Genomic DNA, 25,349 nt, shown 5'->3' with positions numbered 1-25,349 from the left:
TTCTTAAATGTGAAAATGTTGTGTCATGTACATGAGAGCCAGTTGTAGGCAAATGACTGAAGTGGGATTTTATGTTGCATATGTGAATGTATGTGTGAGAGAGAGAGAGGAATAGATATATGCATATGCAAATTATAATATATTTTCATTTAAATTTGATGCAGAATACCAAAAAATTTTCTGTATATTTATTTTTAAACAGTACCATTCCAATATTCATTATTCGTTGTTTTTTAATCCAGAGAGAGAGATGTTGCTGTGTTTCTGTTTCAGATCTTTTTTTAGCATTTAGCATAATAAGTAATGTGTGCTATCATAAGTTCAATTTTCATGCCAGGCAGAGAGTGACAGCTGGGAGGCAATGCACAAGGCATATTTTAATCTACTGATAAATTGCAAGGAGGAAAGAAGAAAAAACAGCTCATAGATGTACAGGTCACTATCATTTAAATTATTTGTTAGAGTCATCATAATTGCTTTTCATATTAGGCTTCTAATATAAAACTTATTACAAAATGAGACCTTAATGGTTTCATCTTAACCCTAAGTAAATCAGTCATTGTGTAAAACTGTCTAGGTAAACAAAACCTATTGGCAATGAATAGGTGCATGAGTAAGAAAGTAATTAAAATATGCAAAAGTTTCCAACAAATATGTCCTAGAAATGCTTTGTTTTTAAAAAATATTTCTGACCATATTGTTGAATGTGTGTAGGATAAGTGAACAGAGAGATGTTTCTATATAGGGAGAGCAAATTAGTAAATGTTCTTTTTCATTTAGCTATATTTAAAGTACATTTTTCCAGTCTATCCTCTCTGTTCCTATTGTTTATTTTTTTCAGCCCTGTGGTTTGGGGGATTTTAGTGCATTTAGTGTGCAAGCAGATGTTAGGAAAGGGAACTATTGGAGTTTGTTTCCCCCTGGTCTGTGACAGCCCAGCTTTGTAAACTTGATGTCATGCTCCTTATTTATTCTTTTCTTCTTTGCTTGCGAGAAGATGGGTAATGGGTAGAAAGTCAGGCTAGGTAGCAGTGATGTAGGAATCGTGTGAGGAGATTAGTTAATTTTGGTATACAGTATTTATACTGTGGAGTTAACTGGTTCATTTGAAATCTATCAGGGTGTTTGCCAGCTAATTTTTGGGGTTAAATTTTGTCTTGGCTATATTAATTGTACCTATGACTTGCAAGTACTATGTTTCCATCATCTACAGATTGGTGTTTCAAAATCACTATTTATTATAATAATTATTAAAAATATATTGGCTTCACCATACTTAAAACATCAGTGTTCCGCTTCACATAGAGACCATGAAGCTTCTTCATAAAAGTCCAATTAAAAGACAGAGCTGGATTGGAAAAAAAACATAGCTAGATCATTCTTCCTGTTAACCTTTCTATATTTTCATATAAGTGTAAAAACCCTTTCCTGCCCTCACAGGCTTACTATTAAACACATTTAAATGCTTTATAATCCATGAAACTAGCCAAAACTTATGCTTGGGTAGGAGTGTCTAAAGTTAGACACTCATATCACATTTAAGTATACTAATTCAATGGTTCATAAGTTTTCATAAGTTACTGAACACCCATCAACTCTCATTGAAGTCAGCTGGAGCTATTGGGTTCAGAGCACCCGTGAAAGCCAGATTACCTACTTAGCCACCTAAATAAACATCCAGAAACCTAGTTTTAGATATAAATTTTTAGAGAAAATCTTTATTTTGTATATAATCTGTGCAGTTTACTTTTATAAGCAATACTTTTAAAAGATCTAATACAGCTGGAGTTCAAACTAAGTTCAAAATACATATTCTAGTATAGTTATGGGAACTCAGTAGAAGGTAAGTGTAATGTCCCTCAAACCACTCCAATTCTCAACTACATAGCAAGTAAATCCTATGGCAATCCAAGTTCAGATGCATACGTATAGGAGAAGGTGTGGGGGGGAAATTGGGTTAAATCCTGTTCAGCTGATTAATCAAATCAACTACAGTGGGACTAAATGAATAAGTAAGGTAAGCACCATTTGTGTATAGTATTAGCAACCCAACCCATAGCCCTTCAAATTGTACCTACTTCAAATCAGTCTCAAATGTAATTCCAAAACAGTTTTCTTACTTTGCAAACCTAAGCAAGAAGTCATGTCAGTCAGCAAGGAAGTGCTGTATGTTTATCCATTACTGAACTGTATGAAAAGTGCAGAGATTATTTGTAAATATTTGTGTAATTTCTTCAATTTGCCCCTTTTGTTTGCTTTCTGTGAATATTCTAGTGAAGAATTAATTAGCAGAAATATTTGGTGGAATAGCGAATTTTTGATTATTGCAGACTCAAGTTATGGAAGGAAAAAAATGTATTTATAATTGTCAGTTTTCTTATTCATTCCTTCAGGAAATAGAAATATGCTATGTGACCTTTGTGCACAATTAAAACAGCTCACATTTCAAACCAAGCATATAAAAACTTAAATTAATTGGATGAAAGACACTTTCATAAAATGTATTGAAAAATGTTGAACAATGAAAAAAGTTGATAGAAAACTGATAAATAGAAAATAATGGACTAAATTCAACCAAAAAAATTGTTCACTAAGGGTACATCTACACTACCTGCCGGATCAGTGGGTAGCGATCGATCTATCAGGGATCGATTTATTGCATATAGTGTAGATGCAATAGATAGATCCCTGATCGCTCTCCCATCGACTGCTTATCTCCAGCTTGGCGAGAGGCGGAAGCAAAGTCGACGGGGAGCCATGGCAATTGACCCCGCACCTTGAGGATGCAAGGTAAGTTGAACTAAGATACGTCAACATCAGCTACAATATTCTCGTAGCTGAAGTTGTGTATCTTTGGTCGATCCCCTCCCCCCATGTAGACCAGGCCTAAGATTAGTTCTTCTTCAAGTGCTGTCCCTGTGATTGGAGATCTTCGGTAGCAGTGCCTGGTCAGGACGCACGCACTTAGCTGTTGTCTTGCGGCGTTGTTGGAGTCTGTCTGTCATTAGGGTGCGTCCAGCACCACCCTCAGTTCCTTCTCAACTGTCCTCGGCCGAAGATAGGACTCAGGGCAGTGCTGAACCTCTTCCCTGGTCACTGAAGGAAATAAGTAGAAATAAACAGAAGTAGTTAGAGATATCCCAGTTCTTTCCCTCCCTTTAGTATAGTTCATTAGTTTAAAACAACAAAATTTCTCTCACGTTCATCTCCTGTTGAGACTCCCCCCCAAAGCAATCGTAGCTCCATGATGCTGGGGTCCCCTGGATTCAACAAATGCGGCTTCTGCCATGAGCCTGTGTTGCAGTCTGACGGACACTCACTATGCGTGAAGTGTCTCGGCGAGACACACGTCCCTGCTAAGTGTGTACAGTGCAACAGCCTGAAAACCAGTGCTTGCCATGACAGAGACCTGCCGCTGAAAATGCTCCTTATGGAGAAATCTCTGCAGCCACCAGCAGAGATAGGCACAAGTAAACCCTCTCCCTCACGTCCCCCCTGCTAGGTCGGAACCGACCAGGAGCATTAATTGGATGAAAGACACTTTCATAAAATGTATTGAAAAATGTTGAACAATGAAAAAAGTTGATAGAAAACTGATAAATAGGGTGGCCTCACCCTCTCAAGCAAAGAGGCAGGAAGCCCCAATCTCTCCTCACAGAGACCTGCAGAAGTGTGAAAGGTCTCCAGCGAAATCTCTCCCCCCAGTGCTGACAGCGCCAAAAACCACCGCCACTGACCACCCCAGCACCTCAGACATGGTGTGCAGAAGCAGGGAGCTGACCTTCCACAGTGGGCAGCTCTCGTTGGCACTGGTCCCGCCAGCACCAAAGATGGACCCAGTACCGGTGACACATTCCACGCCGGTGCTGACAAAAACATTGGTAACGAACCTGACAATGACCGCCCCTGCAGCAGACTCGCTCGTCGGTGCCCTCTGAGGCTAAGCAAAAATCACTGCGGACATTGGCTCATGCTTCACGACCCACAGCACTGCAGCTCATGGATCAGCAACAGTTTTTAAATGAAGCTGACATCTCTGTGCCCCCAGAGCCTGATACTCCTCTCCAAGGCACTGAGCACTCACTCTTTGAACAGCCACTCTCACCACTCACCCTGGCCGCCCTCACTGACAATGAGAATGACATGCACCAGCAGGCAGAGTTTTCCCCGCCTGACTCTCCTCCCCCACCAGAGCCATACCCATTTCGAGGCATGGCACCTCACAAGAACCAGCCTCAGTTTCCCTACTTTGTCCCCCATGGGTGGGGCCCCACTTTTCCTACCCTATGCACTGGCCCCAGTGGTAACCTTGGTCAGCCCCTGCTGCCTCTCCTCCTCGTGGACCCTCCACCAGACTGCAGATCCGCTCTACACCTCTATCTCCAGCTCCATCTACATCTAGAGCTCCTGAACCACCAACCTCCTTGAAGATGTGGCCTATGAACTTGAATCACCTGCTCCTAACTCCCCATCAGCTGCAGAATGTGGAGGATTTTAAACAGTTTCAGGAATTTTTCAAGAGGGTAGCACTCAACCAGGATATTCCATTAGAGGAAGTGCAGGGGACACAACACAGACTCCTCAAAATCCTCCAACCCTCTGTGCCATCAAAGATCACATTACCCATAAACAAAGCCCTCCTGGAACCTGCTGACACTCTATGGTAGACCCCTGCCTCCATCCCACCAATATGTCAAAAGTCTGAACGTAAATATTATGTACCTGCTAAAGATGTAGATACATTATTTTCCCACCCACAACTCAGCTCTCTTGTGGCGGATGCAGCAATGCACAGAACAAAACAGACACAATACCGGCCCACTCCGGTCCAAGACAAGGATCTCAAATGGCTTGATCTCCTTGGCCTCAAGGTTTATTCCTCCTCCACTCTGCAATTCAGAATTGCAAATTACTCCACTCTCCTCGCAAGCTACAACTATGACAACTACAACAAGCTATTTGATTTTACTTCCCATATCCAAGAGGACAGAAGAGCAGACTTTAAATCAGTCCTTGTTGAAGGTCAACTGGTGTCTAGGTCGGCGCTGCAAGCATCCCTGGACATGGCGGACACAGCAGCCCACACTACCGCCACTGCAGGTGATGCACAGGTCTTCCTGTCTGTCTGCATCTGGTGTCCCTAAAGATCTGCAGACCAAAGTGGAAGACCTTCCCTTTGATAAAGATTAAAATTTTTTCCAAAAAAAACAGTGAAGTCCTTCACAGCATGAAAGACTCTAAGGCCACTCTGCGCACGCTAGGGATATACCTGTCCCTCCCCAGAAAACAACTGTTATCAGCCTTATCAGAGGCCCCATGCACAACAATATCACCGGCCCCAATCCAGACCATATGATATTGAGAGGAACGGCAACAGACCTCTCAGGTGCAGAAAAAATCATGTGCAACCAACTACATCCCACACATCGGGAAAGAACAATTTTGCAGCATTGGTCGGGGAGCTGTGTGACCATCCCTTGGCACCACTACCTATTTGCCCATTCGGCCACTGCCTCCAGTTTTTCCACCATGTCTGGCAACAAGTCACACAGGACTGCTGGGTCCTGGAAATAGTACAATCAGGCTACTCCATCTCTTTCATATCATCCCCGCCCACTCTTACCCGTCCCTCTTCAGCGACCCCTCTCACGAACACCTACTTCGAGCAGAAGTGACTCATCTTCTACAGCTAGGTGCAGTGGAACCTGTATCAGCACAACATCAGGGGAAAGGGTTTTACTCTCACTATTTCCTGACCAAGAAGAAAGGCAGAGGATGGCGACCTATGCTAGACCTACGTAGCGTGAACAAATTTATATGTGTACAGAAATTCAAGATGGTCACATTGGGCACAATAATACCCACGCTGGAACAAGGGGACTGGTTCACAGCCCTCGACCTACAGGATACCTATTTTCCCATATCCATTCACCCAGCACACAGATGGTTCCTGCGATTCACACTCGGACACGACTACTTTCAATACAGAGTGCTACCATTCGGACTCTCCACAGTACTGAGAATGTTCTCCAAGACTCTAGCAGTAGTGGTGGCCCACCTACACAAACACAGAATTATACTTTTCTCCTACCTAGATGACTGCCTTATCAAAGGTGGTTCATACAAGGAGACATAAGAGGCCACTCATTTTACCATCTCCCTCTTCCACAGCCTAGGCCTGCAAATAAACTTCCAAAAATCCACCTTGATACCCACACAGCAAATCGAGTTCATCAGAGCTCACCTGGACTCAATTCTGACCGGAGCCTCACTCCCACGCACCAGATTCCTCGCCATTACGCACCTCATATGCATGCTCTCCATTTGCCCCAGAATAGAGGCACGAACATGCCTGCAGCTTCTTGGCCACATAGCAGCCACCACCTTTGTGGTCAAACACACCAGGTTACACATGAGATGCCTTCAGGGTTGGCTCAGCTCCAACTACAAACCCAGCAGACACAGCTTCCACGTGATGCTAACTTCTCCAGCAAAGGTATCAGCCTCCCTACAGTGGTGGACAAAAATAGAAAACTTATGCATGGGTGTCCCCTTCCATCAAAATTCCCCTGTGCTCATGCTCATAACGGACACTTCCCTGATAGGTTGGGGAGTGCAACTAGGAGATCACACAACACAGGGCCACTGGTCCCTATTGGAGATGCGTCTGCACGTAAATCTTCTAGAGCTTAAAGCAGTCAGATACGCCTGCCTTCACTTTCTCCTCATCATAAGGAACAAATCTATTTGGGTCTTGACAGACAGTATAGCATGCATGTTCTCCATCAACAGGCAGGGGCAGGGGGAGTGTGATTGTACTCCCTATGCACAAAAGCCATCCAACTATGGAATTTGTGCATACAACATCACATAGAGATCACTGCTTCCTACCTGCCTCGGTGTCACAACACTAGCTCCCACATGCTCAGCAGACACGTCTCTCAAGAACTCAAATGGGAATTGCATCCTATGATACTATGATAGCTCTTCTCCAACTGCGGCACCCCGTCGATAGACCTGTTTGCCACAACACAAAATCACAAATGCCGTCTATTCTGCTCCAGAGCAGGACTCTGGACCGCATCCCTAGGAGATACATCCGATGAAGTGGGTATTCACCCACGAAAGCTCATGCTCCAATACGTCTGTTAGTCTATAAGGTGCCACAGGACTCTTTGCTGATTCCTCATTCCATGGAGCAACACACTCATGTACGCTTTTCCGACGGTCCCATAAGATCAGAGAGGACAGAGCCAGGGGCATACTTATTGCCCCAGCTTGGCCCAGACAGACATGGTATCCTTACCTGGTGCTCATGTCCATCCACCCTCCAGGAACTCTTCCCAGCAGACCAGATGTGCTCTTCCAGGGCAACGGTCGGATTCTCCAACCACAACTACAGAAACTCCATCTGATGGTGTGGTTCCTTGTTTGGTTCCAAACCCATGAACTAGCTTGTTCAGAGCAGGTCCAACACGTCCTCCTACACAGTAGATGAGACTCCACTTGAAAGATTTACCTGCAAAAGTGGCCATATGGTACTCCCACGGACACTTGCCACCCCAGATCGTGCCCCTCCCTGATATCTTGGACTACCTTTTACAACTGAAAAAAGACGGACTATCGCAGCTCTATCAGAGTACACCTCACAGTGGTTACCACTTTCCATGACACACTGGACAGGTTTTCACTTTTTGCCCACCCCACCATAAAATACTTCCTCACTGGCCTTCAAAACCCTTACCCTCAGATTCACCCACCAGCAGCTACCTGGAATCTGAACCTAGTTCTCTGGGGTCTTATGAAACTTCCCTTCGAGCAACTGGCTACCTCCTCCATGCTACATGTCTATGGAAATATCTTTCTTGGTTGCCATAACGTCAGCAAGGAGGGTCGGTGAAATAAGTGTACTGCTTGCCTACCCTCCCTACACAATTTTCTTTAAAGACAAGATTACAGTGCGACCCCACCACAAATTCCTTCCCAAGATGGCATTCACTTTCCACCTCAATCAGCCAATACACCTGCCTGCATTTTACCCCAAACCTCATAAGAATCCACAGGAAGCGGCATTACATACCTTTGACATCAGACGTGCAGTTGTGTTTTAGCTAGACAGAACTAAGGTATTCCATAAATCCCCTAGACTATTCATGTCCACTGCTGAACGATTGAGAAGTATTGCTTTCTCTAAGCAATGACTCTCCAAGTGGATCTCTGAAAGCATCAGGTCCTGCTACCTGACCCAGAATGTTCAACTCCCCTCCCTCCCCCCGCGAGGGCATCAGAACACACTCTACTAGTGCGATGTCAACATCCATTGCATTCCTGCAAAATGTACTTTTTACCGACGTATGCAGGGCGGTCACATGGACATCAGACCACACGTTCACCAAACATTACGCTATCACACAGGATACCATGGCAGACACCATAGTCAGCCATATGGTACTGTCTAACGTCATCACTGTCGCAACTCCAACATTCCACCAACCACAGTGAGTACTGCTTCACATTCACTTGGAGTGGAGCACCCACAGGGACAGCACTCAAAGAAGAAGAGAAAGTTACTCACCTTGCAGTAACTGAGGTTCTTCGAGATGTGTCCCCCTGTGGGTGCTCCACTACCCACCCTCCTCCTCTCGACTTTGGAGTACGAATCAGACAACTCTATGGTAGAGAAAGAACTGGGATGTGGTATGCTCGCACACAGACAGACCCTAACGACATACGAATCAGACAACTCTATGGTAGAGAAAGAACTGGGATGTGGAATGCTCGCACACAGACAGACCCTAACGACGCTGTGAGACAACAGCTGGGTGCGTGTCCTGACCAGGCACTGCTATCAAAGATTTCCGATCAACGGCGCCAGGAGTGGAGCACCCACAGGGACACGCATCTTGAAGAACCTCAGTTACTGCTGGGTGAGTAACCTTCTCTTCATCCAGATGTACATTTCACTCAGATATGACAGTGACAGGTACTAGTTGGAAGTTCTAACATAGATGGCTTTGTGTCAAAATATCTCCTAAAAGGAAGGTAAAGTGCCTCATCCCCTCCAGTAAAGAGGTAAATTGCACCATGTGAGTGCAAGTGAAATTCCTTTTCACTGCAGAATTCAGCAAACAGTGGATGTAAAATTTTAAAAAGTTTATGGTGCATCAAACATTGGGAACTATCAGGACAGAAGGGCTTATGATTGAGATTTCACCTCCTGCCCTGTCCTGCCTCTTTCCATAGCTTGGCAATGAAACAAAAAATAAACTGAAAATAGATTTTCTTGGAGCCTGCTGGATGTCTTGCTGAAGCAGGAGGCTTAACTTAAAGCCAATTTCCATGGTTCCTGCATCCTTGCTGTGGAGAGAGTTTTTAAAGACCTGCTGAGGCCTTGTGGAAAATATTATATTTAGAAACAGTTCTGCTATATCATGTGTTTTCTGTATTACTATTCTCTCTCTTTTATTAGTAAGAATCTCTGCAAAGAAATAAGATTTTCGTTTCTTAGAATAGCTGCTCCTGACACTTATTTTGCTTCTTAACTCATAATCTTCTAGTTTTTGGATCAAAAATTTTTGCTTTGAATATAATAATAATGTTCAAAACCAGAAGAGTTCAGTTGAGGAACAAGAAGCATGATCATGTGAACTCTTACTTTAAAAAAAATTGTGTTTTTCATGCAAATATGCTTAATAATTAAAAAAAAATTAAGGCAGAGAGGGAGAAAGAGAGAGGAATATATACATAAGTGCAGACTTGTTTCTAGGGGCCAAGTCCAGCTTGCCATACACTTCTGAGTAGTCTCATTGGATATGATGGGTAAGACTGTGTTGTGCCTCTAAGGCCTTGTCTACACTACAAAATTTTGTCAGCAAAAGCCAGCTTTTGTCGACAAAATAGTGGAGGTGTACACACTATGCTCCTCTTGCCGACAACACTGTCCTGCTTTGCCAACAAAATAACACCACCTCGTTGAGAGCATAGAGTTTTTTGTGGCAAAGTTAGATCAACAAAGCGTCAGTGTAGATACTGTCCATTACGTCACTATAACTGGCCTCCAGAAGGTATCCTACCAATGCCTACCATGACCATTCTGCTCACCATTTTGAACTCCGCTGCCCTGCATCCAGCTTTTAGGGTTACCACCTTTCTAATCGCAGAAAACTGAACATCCCTGCTCATTCCCCAAGGCTCTACCCCTTCCCCGCCCCTTCTCCAAGGCCCCGACCCCACTTACTCCACCCTCTACCTCTGTCACTTGCTCTCCCTCACCCACTCACTCTTTTTCATTGGTCTGTGGGGGGGAGGGTACGGGGGGGGAGGGCTCCAGCTGGGAGTGCGGGGTTTGGAGTGTGGGAAGTGGCTCGGTACTGGTAAGGGGTGTGGGGTGTGGGAGGGGGTAGGGGTGCAGGCTTTGGATGGGGCCAGAAATGAGGAGTTCCGACTATGGGTGAGGGCTCCAGTTGAAGGTGCAGGCTCTGGGGTGGGCCTGGGGATGATGGTTTTGGGGTGCAGGAGGGGACTCCTGGCTGGGGCAGGGGGTTGGAGTGCAGGAGGGTGAGGGGTATGGGCTCAGGAAGGGAGTTTGGGTGTAGGAGGGGGCTCAGGGCCAGGGCAGGGTATTGGGACATGGGAGGGGGTTGGGGTGCAAGCTCTGGCTGTTGCTTACCTCGTGCACTCCCCGAAGTGGCCAGCATGTCCCTGCTTCTTCTAGGCAGAGGGACAGCCATGGGGTTCTGTGCGCTACACCCACCTGTAGGTGCCATCTCCTCAGCTCCCTTCGGCCACCATTCCCAGACAATGGGTGCAGCAGAGCTGGCGCTCGGGGTGGTGGAAACGCACGGAGCTCCCGTAGTTGTCCCTCCATCTAGCAGCCAGAGATGCATGGCGGCAGCTTTGCACGGAGCTGGGCAGGGAGCCTGCCACCTCACTGCACCAGCAGTGCCGCCAGCTGGATTTTTAACGGCCCGGTCAGCGGTGCTTACCAGAGCTACCAGGGTCCCTGTTTGACTGGGTGTTCCAGTCGAAAATGGGACATCTGGCAACCCTAATCCAACTACACAGGCATTTGCCACGCCCCTTTCAAAGCCACAGGAAGTTTTGAAACTGCTCATCATGGAGAACTCACATAGCTATTGCCCAGCTGAGCATGAGGGCAGCAAATGCACTCCTGCCTGGATTACAGGAGAGAGGGTGGATCTCTTTGGTCTGTGGGGAGAGGAGGCTGTGGGAACTCAGAGGGAATCATGGAATCTAAACATTAACGCAGAATTCTGCTCTCCCTGGCATTTGGACTGCAGCAGCAGGCAGGCAGGGTGGGCTGCTGCTGGGGATGGGGAGAGAGGAAGAAAGTCTGAATGTGCTTTGCAGAGCCAGGGAAGGAGGAAGGGGCTGATGTCGGGGTGTCCCTCCTCCTGCCAATGTACTGGTCTCCCCTGAGCTGAGGTGGGAGAACTGGAACAGCAGCTTTCTGTGCACCAGCTTCTGCCTCAAGATTGGTTGCTTGCAGCTGCTGTCAGAACTTAGAGACAGTGTGCAGACACATTCACTCTTCCCCCAACACACACACTTCCCCAACACACAGTCTGTCTCTCACACATACACTCTTCCTCCCCCCCACGCTCTCTCACAAACTCCCCCCAACACACACTTTGCCTCCATCTCTATCTCACACTTGCAGGCACACACTCTATCACACACTCCCTGTCCCCCCCCACACACTTTTGTGGGCTTCTTGTGGTAATGTTCAGCAATGTCAGTTGGTCATATTACTGAGTGCTACTTTAAAATTTAGAATCTGTTACTTATCAGGCACACATAGCAATTATTACAAGGTTCATAGCACGATGCAAACAAACATTGTCAGGCTCAGCACACTACAGCAACGCACATTACTGTAGCTCAGTGTTAATGTGCTCCTTCAAGGCATCCCCCCGCTGAATAGCACCACATTGGGTTCCTCTTATAAGCCTTGTATTCATAACGCACAGCACAATAACAAAGAGCAGTGCAGGATCTATGCTTTCTGACAGAGATGGCTGCGTTGAGAAACCTGCATCGTGTGACACTATGCCTGCTCCCGTGAGGCATTGCAAACCCTTCCCAAAGCACTCTGCGGCCAGTCGCACCAGGGTTACCAGATGTCTGGTTTTCGACTGGAACTTCCCATTGAAAAGGGAAACTGGCAGCATCTGGTCACCTTCAGTAACCAGCCTCTGCGACTGGGAGGACAGGAAAAGCAGCAGCTGCTGTTGGAGCTTGGAGGAATAGCTCTGCTAAGCAGCTGCTGCTCTTCCTGCCCCACAGCCTGACATAGAGAACTGTCTGCTCCTGGACTGGGCCCCAAAGTAGGTACTGGGTCTGTCCGGGGGCCGGGGAGGTGTAACCTGTCTGCTCCTTCTGCCCACAGACACCTTGCCTTGCCCCGATTTCCCCACCTAAGTCCCTTGCTCTGGGGACTGACCCATGCTGTGCCTTGCTATGCCGTGATTGGGTAGACGGACAGGCTCCACGTCAGCTCCTCCGAGCCCAGCTCTGTAGGCAGCAAGTGAGTCCCAGTGGATGGGGGAGCAAGCAACAGAGGTGGGGGCAGGGGTGGGGCCTCCAGGGAAGGTGTGGGACAGGGCAGTGCCTCTGGGGAAGGGGTGGGGAAGGGTTCTTCAGTTTTCAGGGATTAGAATGTTGGCAACCCTATGCCACAGTGCACTGCTCTCTGTGTCGATGCAAGAAGTGCTATTGGGGGTGTGCTCCACCAACACGAAGAGCATAGTGTGGACATGCAACAGCAGTTTAATTACAGTGGCGTCTGTGTGTCGGCATAACTTGAGTCAGCAAAACTCTGTAGTGTAGACAAGGCTTGCAGCTCATGAGGGAGGTGTAGGTCAGGTATCTTTAATCCACCTTTGTGCCCTTCCAATCCTGGGTTATTCCAGGGCTTGGAGACGCTCCTAGCATAATTTAGGGCTTGTCTACACAGAAACACTCAGGAAAGTTAATCTGAATTAAATAAAGGTGTGAATTTAAAATTATTTACTTCAACTGCATTAAACCCCTGTGTGGGGACACTCATTCAGAATCAGTGTCCTTAATTTGGTTTAGCCGCTTTAATTCTGAATAAGCATGTCCACACAGAGGTTTAATGCTGTTTAACTACACCTCTTTACATTTACAGTTTTAGTCAATTCTAATAAACTTTCCTCAGCGTCCCCATGTAGACAACCGTAGGGCCCTGTATAATTTATGCTATCTTCTGTGGACTGTCTGTGGGCTACAGTACTTCTCAGAATCTCTGCAGTGCTGCTGGCTGTAGCTCCAGTCCGACACTGCCTCTCATATCCCCTATGCCGCCTATGCTGGGGTTTGCAAGGGAGTTGTATGGTTAGAAGGCAGCCATATGGCTGTTTTATGCAGTGTCTGCAGAGAGAGAATCCGCCTCTGGTCTGGGGCTTTTACAAGCCTCTTTGCACCACTCTGGGCCTTTTATGTGGCATTGTGTGGCATAAAGGGGCTAGAGCAGAGGTGAGCATACCACCGAATAGAATTAATAGGAAGATGAAAATAAACAGGATTTTGTCCAGTGTGAGTTTTTCAAAACTTGAACGAATGCTGTAGAGTAAAGAAAGGCAGGTCAAGATTGGGTGCCTAGAGTTAGGCTCTTAAATCCATATTTGGGCTCCTAAATATTGGATCTGATTTGCAAAAGTGCTGAGCACCCACCTGCTCCCATTACATTTAGCAGGAGCTGCTTGCTGCACTATTGAAAATCAGGCCACTTACCCAGAAGCCTAATGTCAGGCATCCATTACAAACAGTCTTGGTCCCTGTGTCTGTTCAATTTTCAAGCTGAATTTTTGGGTGCTTTCCCAAAATCCATTTTCTTCTTTCATGCTATGCAGCAAGCATCAAGCTAAATAGGCTATTAATAACTTCCATGATATTTATACTTACATCATATCTACACTACGTGTATACTGCACAAGGTGCAATAGTATGTTTTATACTTACAGGCAGATTGCTGTAAACAAATCCTTTCACAGAATGTTGTTATAAATATGTTTTCCTGAGGATGAGAAAACCCAAGTTACATTAAATAGCTGCTTATTGCTACCCTGGGCAATTTCCATTTTTATTTAGAATATTTTATGCAAAAGGAAAAGGAAGGATGTGCATGTTCTTATCCTGTATATTAGAATGACTGACTTGACGATAAATATATTTGTAACAGGTGCCTTGAAATATGAACATATGAAATATATATGTGTGTGTGTGTGTGTATGCACACACACACACACTATATTAATTGTTATATGCTCAGAATGCTAAACCATGTGTCATAAACAGATAGTTAAGGGTTAATAGAACAGGAGTACTTCATGTCTCTTTGACTGTAAAGGGTTAACAAGTTCAGTGAGCCTGGCTGTCACCTGACCAGAGGACCAATCAGGGGACAGGATACTTTCAAATCTTGAGGGAGGGAAGTTTTTGTATGTGCTGTTAGTTTTTGGTTGTTGTTCACTTTGGGGGCTCAGAGGGACCAGACGTGCAACCAGGTTGCTCTCCAATCTCTTTGGTACAGTCTCTTATATGTCCAGAATAGTGAGTACTAGGTAGATAAGGCGAGTTAGGCTTATGTTTGTTTTCTTTATTTGCAAATGTGTATTTGGCTGGAAGGAGTTCAAATGTGTATTTGGCTGGAAGGATTTTAATTTGTACTTGTATACTTAGGCTGGGAGGGTATTCCCAGTGTCTATAGCTGAAAGACCCTGTAACATATTCCATCTTAAATTTACAAAGATAATTTTTACTGTTTTTCCCTCTTTAATTAAAAGCTTTTCTTGTTTTCCTGATTGTTTTTTTTATTCTGGTGAGATCCCAGGGGACTGGGTCTGAAGCCACCAGGGAATTGGTGGGGAGAAAGGAGGGAAGGTGGAGAGGGAGGTTATTTTCTCTCTGTGTTAGGATTACTTTCTCTCTCAGAGAGAGTCTGGGAGGGAAAGAAGGTAAATTTTCCTGTCTGTTTCAAGATTCAAGGAGTTTGATTCACAGTGATCTTCCAGGGAAACCCAGGGAGGAGAAGCCCGGGAGAGGCAAACGGTGAGGGAAAGAGTTTACTTTCCTTGTGTTAAGATCCAGAGGGACTGGGTCTTGGGGGTCCCCGGACAAGGTGTTGTGGGGACCAGAGTGTACCAGGCCCTGGAATTCCTGGTTGGTGGCAGCGCTACAAGTACTAAGCTGGTAATTGAGCTTAGAGGAATTCATGCTGGTACCCCATCTTTTGGACGCTAAGGTTCAGAGTGGGGAATTATACCATGACACCATGTTTCAGATGTCAGAACAAATTTTTTTTAGATGCTTTTTGATAGTACAAAAAGTTTAGTTATCTGCAGGTGAAGAAGCAATTGTAGTGGAGTCCTTTCAAAACTGGAACACTTCCTGTCTTAACTGAATGTTCTGATTCAGTCAGGACGGTTAGCAAATATGCTGATATATGGAAGTTTGTAGGTTATCCTGACAAGCTAGTCTTAAAAAAAAAATCAGGAAAATGTCAAGCACAATAATTTGAATTCTTGTATATTAAAATCTGCTTAGAGTAAAATACGAGGTCTGAATATGCATGAATATGAATAAATAGAACCATTTTTTATTTATTTTTGAAAGCTTTGTTTATTAACCACAGTATTTTACCATTACACCCATTCCACTATTTGAATTAATTTTTACTCAAAGAAAAAATTATCAATTAGCAGTAAATCTACTCCAGGAGTGTGCATCATAGCAGATTATCATGTCGTCATCAGAAAACAAATGTTTTTTTTAAAAAAAGTTATTTTCTAGATCACAGCACTGTAACCTGGCCTGGGTGTGCATGTGTGGACAAATATTAAGCTCTTTTGCTTTTGCTGTTGCAAGTGGATTCAAAACAACATCATCCAACTGAAAAGTGTAAATTTTTCTCTATAGTAGCAGCTAGCAGTATTTGCACTTTGCTCTTGGCTGTCTAAGAAAGATGAGATCATGTTCTCTAACTACATTCAACATTTGAAAGGTGAAAGCTGAAGGACATTGAAATAATTATCAAGGGAAAGAATGCAAACCATTTTGAGAAAACAATCAATTTCCTTAATTAATATCAGTGCTATTTTAATGCTCTGAACTAACAAAAATATATTTACATGGTTTAGTAAGACTTATAACAAAAGTAGGTTAGTTGTCATTGGTGCTAAGTAAATCATAAGAAATGTTGGGCTAGGACAGACCTCATGAGGTCATCTAGTCCAACTCCCCCAGGCTGAGGCAGGATCAACCACACCTAGAAATTCTCTGATATATATTTGTCTAATCTGTTCTTAAAAACTTCCAATGATGTGTATTCAGCAAATTACCTCCCTTGGTAATCCGTTCCAGTGCTTAACTATCTTTACAGTTAGAAAGTTTTTCCTGGGTGTAATGGTGCTGGCTAGGAGAAACACGCCAGGCCCATGTTAGCTCTGTTCCAGAGGAAGAAGTGTATTAGTTGGGCTGGCTAAAGGGCCCCGCCCTAATTACCAAACTGGATCCACCTGCAGGCCTGGGTAGTCAGCCTGCCCTATAAAGTTGGCTAAGAGACAGGTAGCAGGGGGAGACAGGAAAGGGAGGAGCAAGGGCTCTAGATCCTTGCTGGCTGGGAAGTTAGCAGTCTCCTAGAGTGTTGGTCTCTGTGTAAATAGCTGTAAACAATAGGTGGTGGGAACGGACACAAACAATAAAAGGACGTGGGTGCTGCACTTCAGTTGGTCTCTGATTGTGTTTGTGGAGGGGCTGGGAGAAGGCACTGCTACACTGGGGTCTAACCTTAATCTCTCTTGCGGCAGAGTAAGCCAATTACTTTTCTTTTCCTACCTTCAGAGGGCATGGAGAACAATTGATCACCATCCTCTTTGTAATAGCCTTTAATATATTTGAATATTGTTATCAGGTTCCCCCTCAATCTTCTTTTCTTGAAACTAAACATGCCCAATATTTTTAATCTGTCCTCAGAGGTCAAGTTTGCTAAGTTAATCTTTTATTTTATTTATTTATTTATTTTTGCTCTCCCCTGGATTCACTTGAACTTGTCCACATCTTTCTTAAATTGTGGCTGCCAAAACTGTATACATTAATCCACCTGAGGCCTCACCAGTGCCAAGTAAAGCAAAATAATTACCCTCCCTGCCATATCCCGCATATGATTCTTCTGTTAATATACACTAGAATAAAATTTGCCTGTCTGGCAACTGCATCACATAGTTGACTCATATTCAAGTTGTGCTTCACTATAACCCCCAGATTCTTATTTGCAGTACTACTGACTAGCCAATTATTTCCCATTCTGTAGTTGTATATTTGATTTTTCTTTCCTAAGAGTACCATTTTGCACTTGTCTTTATTGAATTTCAACATCTTGATTTCAGAACAATTGTCCAATTTATCAATGTCATTTTAAATTCCAATCCTGCCCTCAAAAGTGCTTGCAACCCCTTTCAGCTTGGTGTCATCTGCAAATTTTATAACCATATTCTCCACTCCATTATCCACGTTGTTAATGAAAATGGTGAAGAGACTGGAACCAAGACAGACTCCTCTGGACCCCATTAGATACGTCCTTCAAGTCTGACAGCAAACCATTTCAAAACTACTCTTTGAGCACATTTTTTCAACTAGTTATGCATCCATAGTAATTTAAACTAGTCCACATTCCCCTAGTTTACTTATGAGAATGTTATGTGGGACTACGTCAAAAGCCTTACTAAAATCAAGATACTTCATGTCTATTGCTTCCTCAATATCCACTAAGCCAGTAAACCTGTCAAAGAAGGAAATTACATTGGTTGGCATGATTTGTTCTCGACAAATACATGCTGGCTATTACTCATCACTCTCTTTCCATTAAGTGCTTACAGATTGATTGTTTAATAATTTTTTCAGTATCTTTCCAGATAGCAAAATTAGGCTGACTGGTCTATTACTCCCTGGGCCCTTTTTAGAGATGGGTACTACGTTTGCACTTTTCCTTTTCTCTAGTACCTCCCCTGTCTTCCATGAGTTCCCAAAAATAATTACTAATGGTAATGAGAATGTTTCAGCTAGTTCCTTAAGTATTGTAGGGCAATTTTCATCAGGCCTTGACTACTTGAAAGAATCTAAGCTACCTAAATGGTCTTTAACCTGTTCTTTTGCTATTCTGGCTTGTGTTTCTTCCCCCTTGTTTTTAACATTACCTGTGTTAAGCAACTGGGCACAGTTAACCGTTTCAGTGAAAACTGAAGGAAAGTAGGTATTAAACACCTCAGTCTTCTTGGTGTATTCCTCTATTAGGACTTACACTTTCCTTTATCTTTCTCTTGCTCCTAATGAATTTATAGAACCTATTTATTTATGTATTTATTTAATTATTATTTGCTTCTGCAATGCAGAGTATAATGTTTGAGACTGACATTACCTTCTGATACAGCTTTCATAGGCATCCTGTTAAGAATGACTGTAATTATGTGTGCATGAAGAAAATACAGCCTGACTGTGTATGTCAATACATAGATACATATAACATGTAAGTTTATATATTTGATGGTTATACATAGAATTGTAAAACAGAATGTAGTAATCTACAACAGAGTCACCCCATTTTGACACCCTACAATGATAAATAGTCACAAAGTATTTGCTGTGCCAGCCAACTGCCTTACTTATTAATCATTTTTGAGAAACACTTTTTATAAGGCCTTGATTTGAGAGGAAGATAGAGGTTAGGAAGGGTGTCTCCTGCCAACAGAGAAGGCAGTTGTGGGGTTGGGAGGCATGGTCTCCAGCACACAAAGAAGAGGCGTTGGGTGGAAGCCTTGGCCAGAGGTTTGCAAGACTATGAGGCGGGGATCAGGATGACATGGTTTATCCATAATGGGAGCTATACAGCTGCTCTCACCACTGGCCACTGTAGAGAGGGGAGCAAAAAGGGGAGGCGTTGTCATGGAATTAACATGAATATAAATGAAGGCTTTATATTAAATGTTATATTATTTTATAGACAGACTTCTATATGCTTTTTATGGTTAGGATGTGAGTTCTCTGATTAGCGCTTGTTGAATTCTGTTCTCACAACCATCCCTCACTATAGTTCTGATCCCTTTTATAGGTGCCTATCAAATCCTTGTTCTATTGGTTTCTTTTACACATTACAGTTCTGAATTAATCTCCTTCACAAACAGGAGTCATCTGCTCTTCTCTGTGCACTTTTCTGCTTCTCTGTATTCCTTACTCTTTCATAAAGTCGACTGATAGACAGTTCTCATTCCCTCATGTATTGCCAGACTTGGCTGCATAGATCTTGCCAGTTCATCTTCTCTGTCTTAGTTACTGGCATCCTTGCTATACTTGCCTCCTTTTTGTAGGAAGTCCAGCTTTTATCTTTTCTTTTTGTGGCACAGTCAGCCCTTTGCTGCTTCATTACATCAGTTTTCAAAATGTTCTTCATCTCGGTTTATTGTCATACTCAGTTATCTATTTTTCCCTCGCTATGTAACATTGAACACACATTTTCCCATGCCTTTCTTTCTTTCCAACATTTAGTTCCTTCTGTATGTGCTCATGTTTTAGGTTCATATTTCATGATTGCCATTATATGATGAGTAAACAAACAAACACAATTCTAGTGCAAAAAAAAAAGACCCTCTTCTTTTTAAATAGTGATGGAATTACTTTTTTATAGTGCTGTGCAATCTGCCAAAATAAGAAGCAGTCTGTTGCATGCAGATACCTGGTATCTTTCCATTTCTTAACATAAAAGTGTAGAGTTTTTTTATACTTTCTCTATTTGCTTTCATAGTTATTATTCAAATGGGTATTCTAAGTCATGATCCATTCCAAGCCTTTTTTGTATGTCTTTTTAAAAGAAAAAACTTCCACAAGTGAAACCTTAATGCAATAAAAAGTCTTATATGTTTTCAGTGTTCGAAATACAAACCAAACATTCCAAGGATTCAGTGTAGTTTTTCATCCTTGCTTCATTAAATTGTCAAAATGGCAATGTGTTCCTTTTCACAGCCCATAAACACTGTCTCACAATTTGAGTCATTACTTCCAAAAGAAGCAGAATATACAAAAAATATTTTAAAGTAAATGACTTAAATCATAGTAACAAGGACAGTCCGTTTTCTACACTGCTGCACAAGTATACTTTGCCATATGAATTCATATTAGGGCTGTCGAACAATTAAAAAAAATTAATCGTGATTAATCGCACTGTTAAACAATAATCGAATACCATTTAAATATTTTTGGATGTTTTCTACATTTTCAAATATATTGATTTCAGTTACCACACAGAATACAAAGTGTACAGTGCTCACTATATATTTAATTACAATCATTTGCACTGTTAAAAGAAACCAAAAAAAACAGTATTTTTCAATTCACCTAATGCAAGTACTGTAGTGCAATCTCTTTATCATGAAAGTTGAACTAACAAATGTATAATTATGTAAAAAAACCTGCATTCAAAAATAAAACAATGTAAAATTTTAGAGCCTCCAAGTCCACTTAGTCCTACTTCTTGTTAAGCCAATCTCTTAGCAAACAAGTTTGTTTACATTTGCAGGAGATACTACTACCTGGTTCCTGTTTACAATGTCACCTGAAAGCGAGAACAGGCGTTCTTATGGCACTATTGTAGCCAGAATCACAAGATATATACGTGCCAGATACGCTAAAGATTCATATGTCCCTTCATGCTTCAACCACCATTCCAGTTGATGTGCGTCCATGCTGATGACAGGTTCTGCTCGATAAGAATCCAAAGCAGTGAAGACCAATATATGTTCATTTTCATTATCTGAATCAGATGCCACAGCACATGATTGGTTTTCTTTTTTGGTGATTTGGGTTCTGTAGTTTCCACATTGGAGTGTTGCTCTTTTAAGACTTCTGAAAGCATGTTCTACGCCTCGTCCCTCTTGAGATTTTGGAAGGCACTTCAGATTCTTAAACCTTGGGTCAAGTGCTGAAGCTATCTTTAGAAATCTCACATTGGTACCTTCTTTGCTTTTTGTGAAATCGGCAGTGAAAGTGTTCTGAAAATGAACATGTCCTGGGTCATCATCTGAGACTGCTATAACATGAAAGATATGCAGAATGTGGGTAAAACAGAGCAGGAGACATACAATTCTCTCCCAAGGAGTTCACTCATAAATTTAATTAACACAGTATTTTTTTTAATAAATGTCATCAGCATGGAAGCATGTCCTCTGGAATGATGGCCAAAGCATGAAGGGGCATACAAATGTTTAGCATATCTGGCATGTAAATACCTTGCAATGCTGGCTACAAAAGTACCATGAAAACTCCTGTTCTCACTTTCTGGTGACATTGTAAATAAGAAGCCAGCAGCATTATCTCCTGTGAATGTAAACAAACTTGTTTGTCTTAGCGATTGGCTGAACAAGGACTGAGTGGACTTGTAGGCTCTAAAGTTTTACATTGTTTTCTTTTTGAGTGCACTTATGTCACAAAAAATGTAAATTTGTAAATTGCACTTTCACAATAAAGAGCTTGCACTACAATACTTGTATGAGGTGAACTGAAAAATACTATTTTTGTTCATCATTTTTACAGTGCAAATATTTGTAATAAAAAATAACATACACTTTAATTTCAATTACAACACAGAGTACAATATATATTTACATTTAGAAAAATATCCAAAATGTTTAATAAATTTCAATTGGTATTCTGTTTAACAGTGCAATTAAAACAGCGATTAATCGCAATTAATTTGTTTGAGTTAATCGCGTGAGTTAACTGTGATGAATCGACAGCCCTAATTCATATATTAAAAGCACTTCCAGAGATATGTGCCAAAATACTTAATATTTTTACTGAAAGAATATTGCAGTTTATTTTATTTTATAACATTTAATGTAATTGTAAAAATGTGCAAATGACAATTTTTAAAATTGTTGCTGAATATAATAAGACTGTAAAATCACTCAAGAAGCAACTTTTGACTAGTCTCTTGATTTTTCTTGTACTGTCCATGTTCCAGGTATTAGAAAGCTGTGATATTTGAATAATTGTGCTTGTAAGGATCTGAACCTTTAGTGGGATTCTTACAGGATGAACCATGTGCCCATGTGGAACTACTCTGACTTCAGTGAGTTGTGAGTGCAGGAATCCAGCTGTGAAATTTAGCCTATGCAGTAGTGCTTGCAGGATTGGAGACTAATTGTGCAGAATTGTCATCTCTTAAAGGTGAAGAGCAAAACTGAAATGGAAAATGAATTAATTCAAGATACCATCTTTTCACTGCTTCTGTTAACCAGGACATAACAATCAGATTTAACTGACCTTTTAAAAATATCCCTCAATGAAATGCACCAGCATTCCTTGTTTCACCCAGGATATTCTGCCTGTACTGGATTAACAACTGAATTATTTGCATAAAGGTGAATTGAGAAGGATGAACTGACAGGGTAAAGAAATTATTGATACAACGTTTGTAATATGTATAGTTACTGCATCTCATAACCTTTACTGCCTCAATTCTGCTGCATTCCCTTTATCATGTAGATTTGTCACACTTTATCTCTAATATTTAATTAAGAAAATAACTTCTTCTGTCATCTACTCTGTCTGTTGTTATAAAAAAGTTAGTAATTAAAAGATTGAACCTCTAGAAGAGCCCCTGACCCCAGGATGCAGCATTAGTTCAGTACTGGCCCAGGTCAGAGTGTCACTTATTGACACACCAGTATCACATCTGTGTTTTTCCCATAGGTGTCACTCCAGCGGTGAACTAGCCCAGCAATGGTTAGCTTGTGGGATACTAACTTTGGAACCTTATCCTGCCTTCAGACAGCCAACCTTTCACTGAAGTTAAGTGAGAGTTTTGGCAGCACAATGAATGCAGGATTAATACCTTTAAAGGTACAATAATTTGCATTTTTTAAGTCTTCCTTTCTGTGTAATCATTGTCAGGAACTTTGCATAAGCAAAACCTAAACATAAACTGTACAATTTGTTTTAATATGCAGTACATATTATATGAAGCATCTTCCTTTAGGATGATGGTAGAGGTGGAAAAGACACACTTGTATTAGATCATATAGTTGATTCAAATTGACATTTAGGCCCAGATCGTCAGCTCGTGTAAATCTACCTAGTTCTACTGAAACACTGCCAGTTTGCACCAGCTGGAAATTGGGCATTAGACATTTTAGATTGCTACTTATATATGCCCCTATGACATGAAATAATATACTACAAGGTAACAATTGAAGATTTAGTAGAAATAAAAGTTAGGGGTATTTTTTCCAATAATTTAATTAGCTTTGAATCCTAAATGGAATTAATGAATCAAAGAAATGGAATCTATGCCAACCATAAACAAAGGTGCCCATCCCTGGAGCAAGAGTTTTTCTTCTTCAGAGCAATTATTTTCTAGTTACCCACAAATCTCAAACTAGTACCCGACCACCTTGTTTTTCTGGTCTGCCACTTCTATTTTATCCCCTTCCTTTTCCATAGAAATCACAATCACCATAATTTATCTTACACAGAAACACAACGAGCTTCCACTGGCTTTGCAAACCTGTTACCATGCTGTGTAAGACTAAGTAGTAATGCTGTTGCTAGGCTATGTAAAAACATAGGAAATTCACCCTTGCATGGATACATCTTTTTAAAAAATTGGAGTTATTTTTCAATCTGTCATGTCAATCCAGTTGATGGAAAAGGTCTTAAAAAGGGGAAGGGCTTTGATTGCATCATCATTCACATCCCCGTCTTAGTTGCCTTCTCCCTGGAAAATGAGCATAATTTAAAGCCTACTTGTCTGAAGGTTCACAATCTCTCATAGTTCGCTGTCTGTTAGCTAGTTGCCCCCACAGAACAGAAGGGAAAAACAGAACAGCAGCTTGTACCAGCTTGGATTGCATGGGAGACCCCAAGGCAACTGCGTGTTGAACTAAACTTTAGCTCATCTGAAGCCTTAGTGTGTTCCAAAAGACTTTTGGCATCTTCGTGGTTTGACTTTATTGAGAGAGTAGTGGCAGCACTAGGCATTGTCGGGAATGAGGAAGAATCAACAGCTCCTGAACAAACCACTGAGCTTTGCTAGTTTCTATGCCCTATTACAGTGATCCAACCACCAGCAAAAATAAAATATAAAAGGAAGAAAGGTCTCATGTATTCCTGCAATCTGCTAAGAAAAATGACTATTCACTGTTGGGGGAAAAAATCCTGCAAATGCTATCATAATGAGACACAACAGGAAATAATTTGTAGCAGCGCTCATTGGTAAATATGTATCTCCTGGGCCATTACATCTGGATAATGGATAAATGTACACCACCAACAACATGGTAAATTATCTTCCATTAGTCTCAGGAAACAGCTTCAAAACACACACACATATATTTGTTACTGGTTGTTTGGGGTTTTTTTGCCTATGTATTTACAGTTTCAACTATAGAATGTTTAATAAACTCAAGACATTACTGTTCTTACAACTACAAAAATAAATTTAAAAAAAATTCCAAAGAAGCAAATCCTAAATTATGATAGCAAGGGGTGGAGGTGGGGGGAGTTGTATAGTTTCTGTGTGTGCGTGCACACACATGCTTTGTTTTAAGATGCTGTTGCAAACACATCTTCTAAATGTACTTGTAGTTCTGGATGGAAAAACTGAAATCTAATTTCAGCCGCGGCATTGACTTGTGGCAGTCTGTCATCTTAGAATGGAAATACTCAATACTCAAAGTAGTTTTGCAGAGTTGTTTTAAATAAGGCCAAAAGGAACTGGTAAATTGATATTTTTCATCTAACTTTCCCATCATAGCACAAATTTGTATGTTGTATGTCTTAAAATATTTATATTGAACTGCTGGTCATTTCCGTTTTGTGATTGGAAATGATGAAAAGGGACAGTTGCATTTTACAGGGGTAAGCAGGATATCTGATAGATACTCTTAGTCATCATGGAGAAAATGTATACACTCCATATAAAGCTCATGGGGCTGATTTAAAGGTAGAAGATCAAGACTGGCATGCTGAAATGTGTACACATTTGGGAGCAACGTTAAATTAATCTTCATATTTATTATGAAAAAATGAAGATTGTTAATTTATTGTATTTTGCATAAAGTCAGTATTTGCCTACAGACTCTGAAAACTTTTTTTTAAAAAGCTATGTATTTGTGAAGAGAAAATAGTCAAATGAGCATGGAGAATAATCTTAACAAATGACCTCATCTGCAACTGTGAAATTGGAGTAGCATACTATACTTCAGTGTCCCCCTAAGACTTTAGCAAATTACTAAGTCACTCTTTGAGCACCATTGCAG

General features: G+C 41.9%; 1 protein-coding gene across 4 annotated transcripts in view; it reads left to right on the top strand.

Moving 5' to 3' along the window:
- The window catches only part of EPHA6 (EPH receptor A6), an 898,770-nt gene that overhangs the window by 363,335 nt on the left and 510,086 nt on the right, over nucleotides 1–25,349 (top strand). The gene's annotated exons all lie outside the window — the stretch shown is intronic.

This window comes from Gopherus evgoodei, chromosome 1 (genome assembly GCF_007399415.2).
Source record: "Gopherus evgoodei ecotype Sinaloan lineage chromosome 1, rGopEvg1_v1.p, whole genome shotgun sequence".
In the NCBI taxonomy this organism is placed as follows: domain Eukaryota; kingdom Metazoa; phylum Chordata; order Testudines; family Testudinidae; genus Gopherus; species Gopherus evgoodei.
Note: the sequence above shows the minus strand (reverse complement) of the source record. Positions and strands in the feature narration are given on the sequence as shown.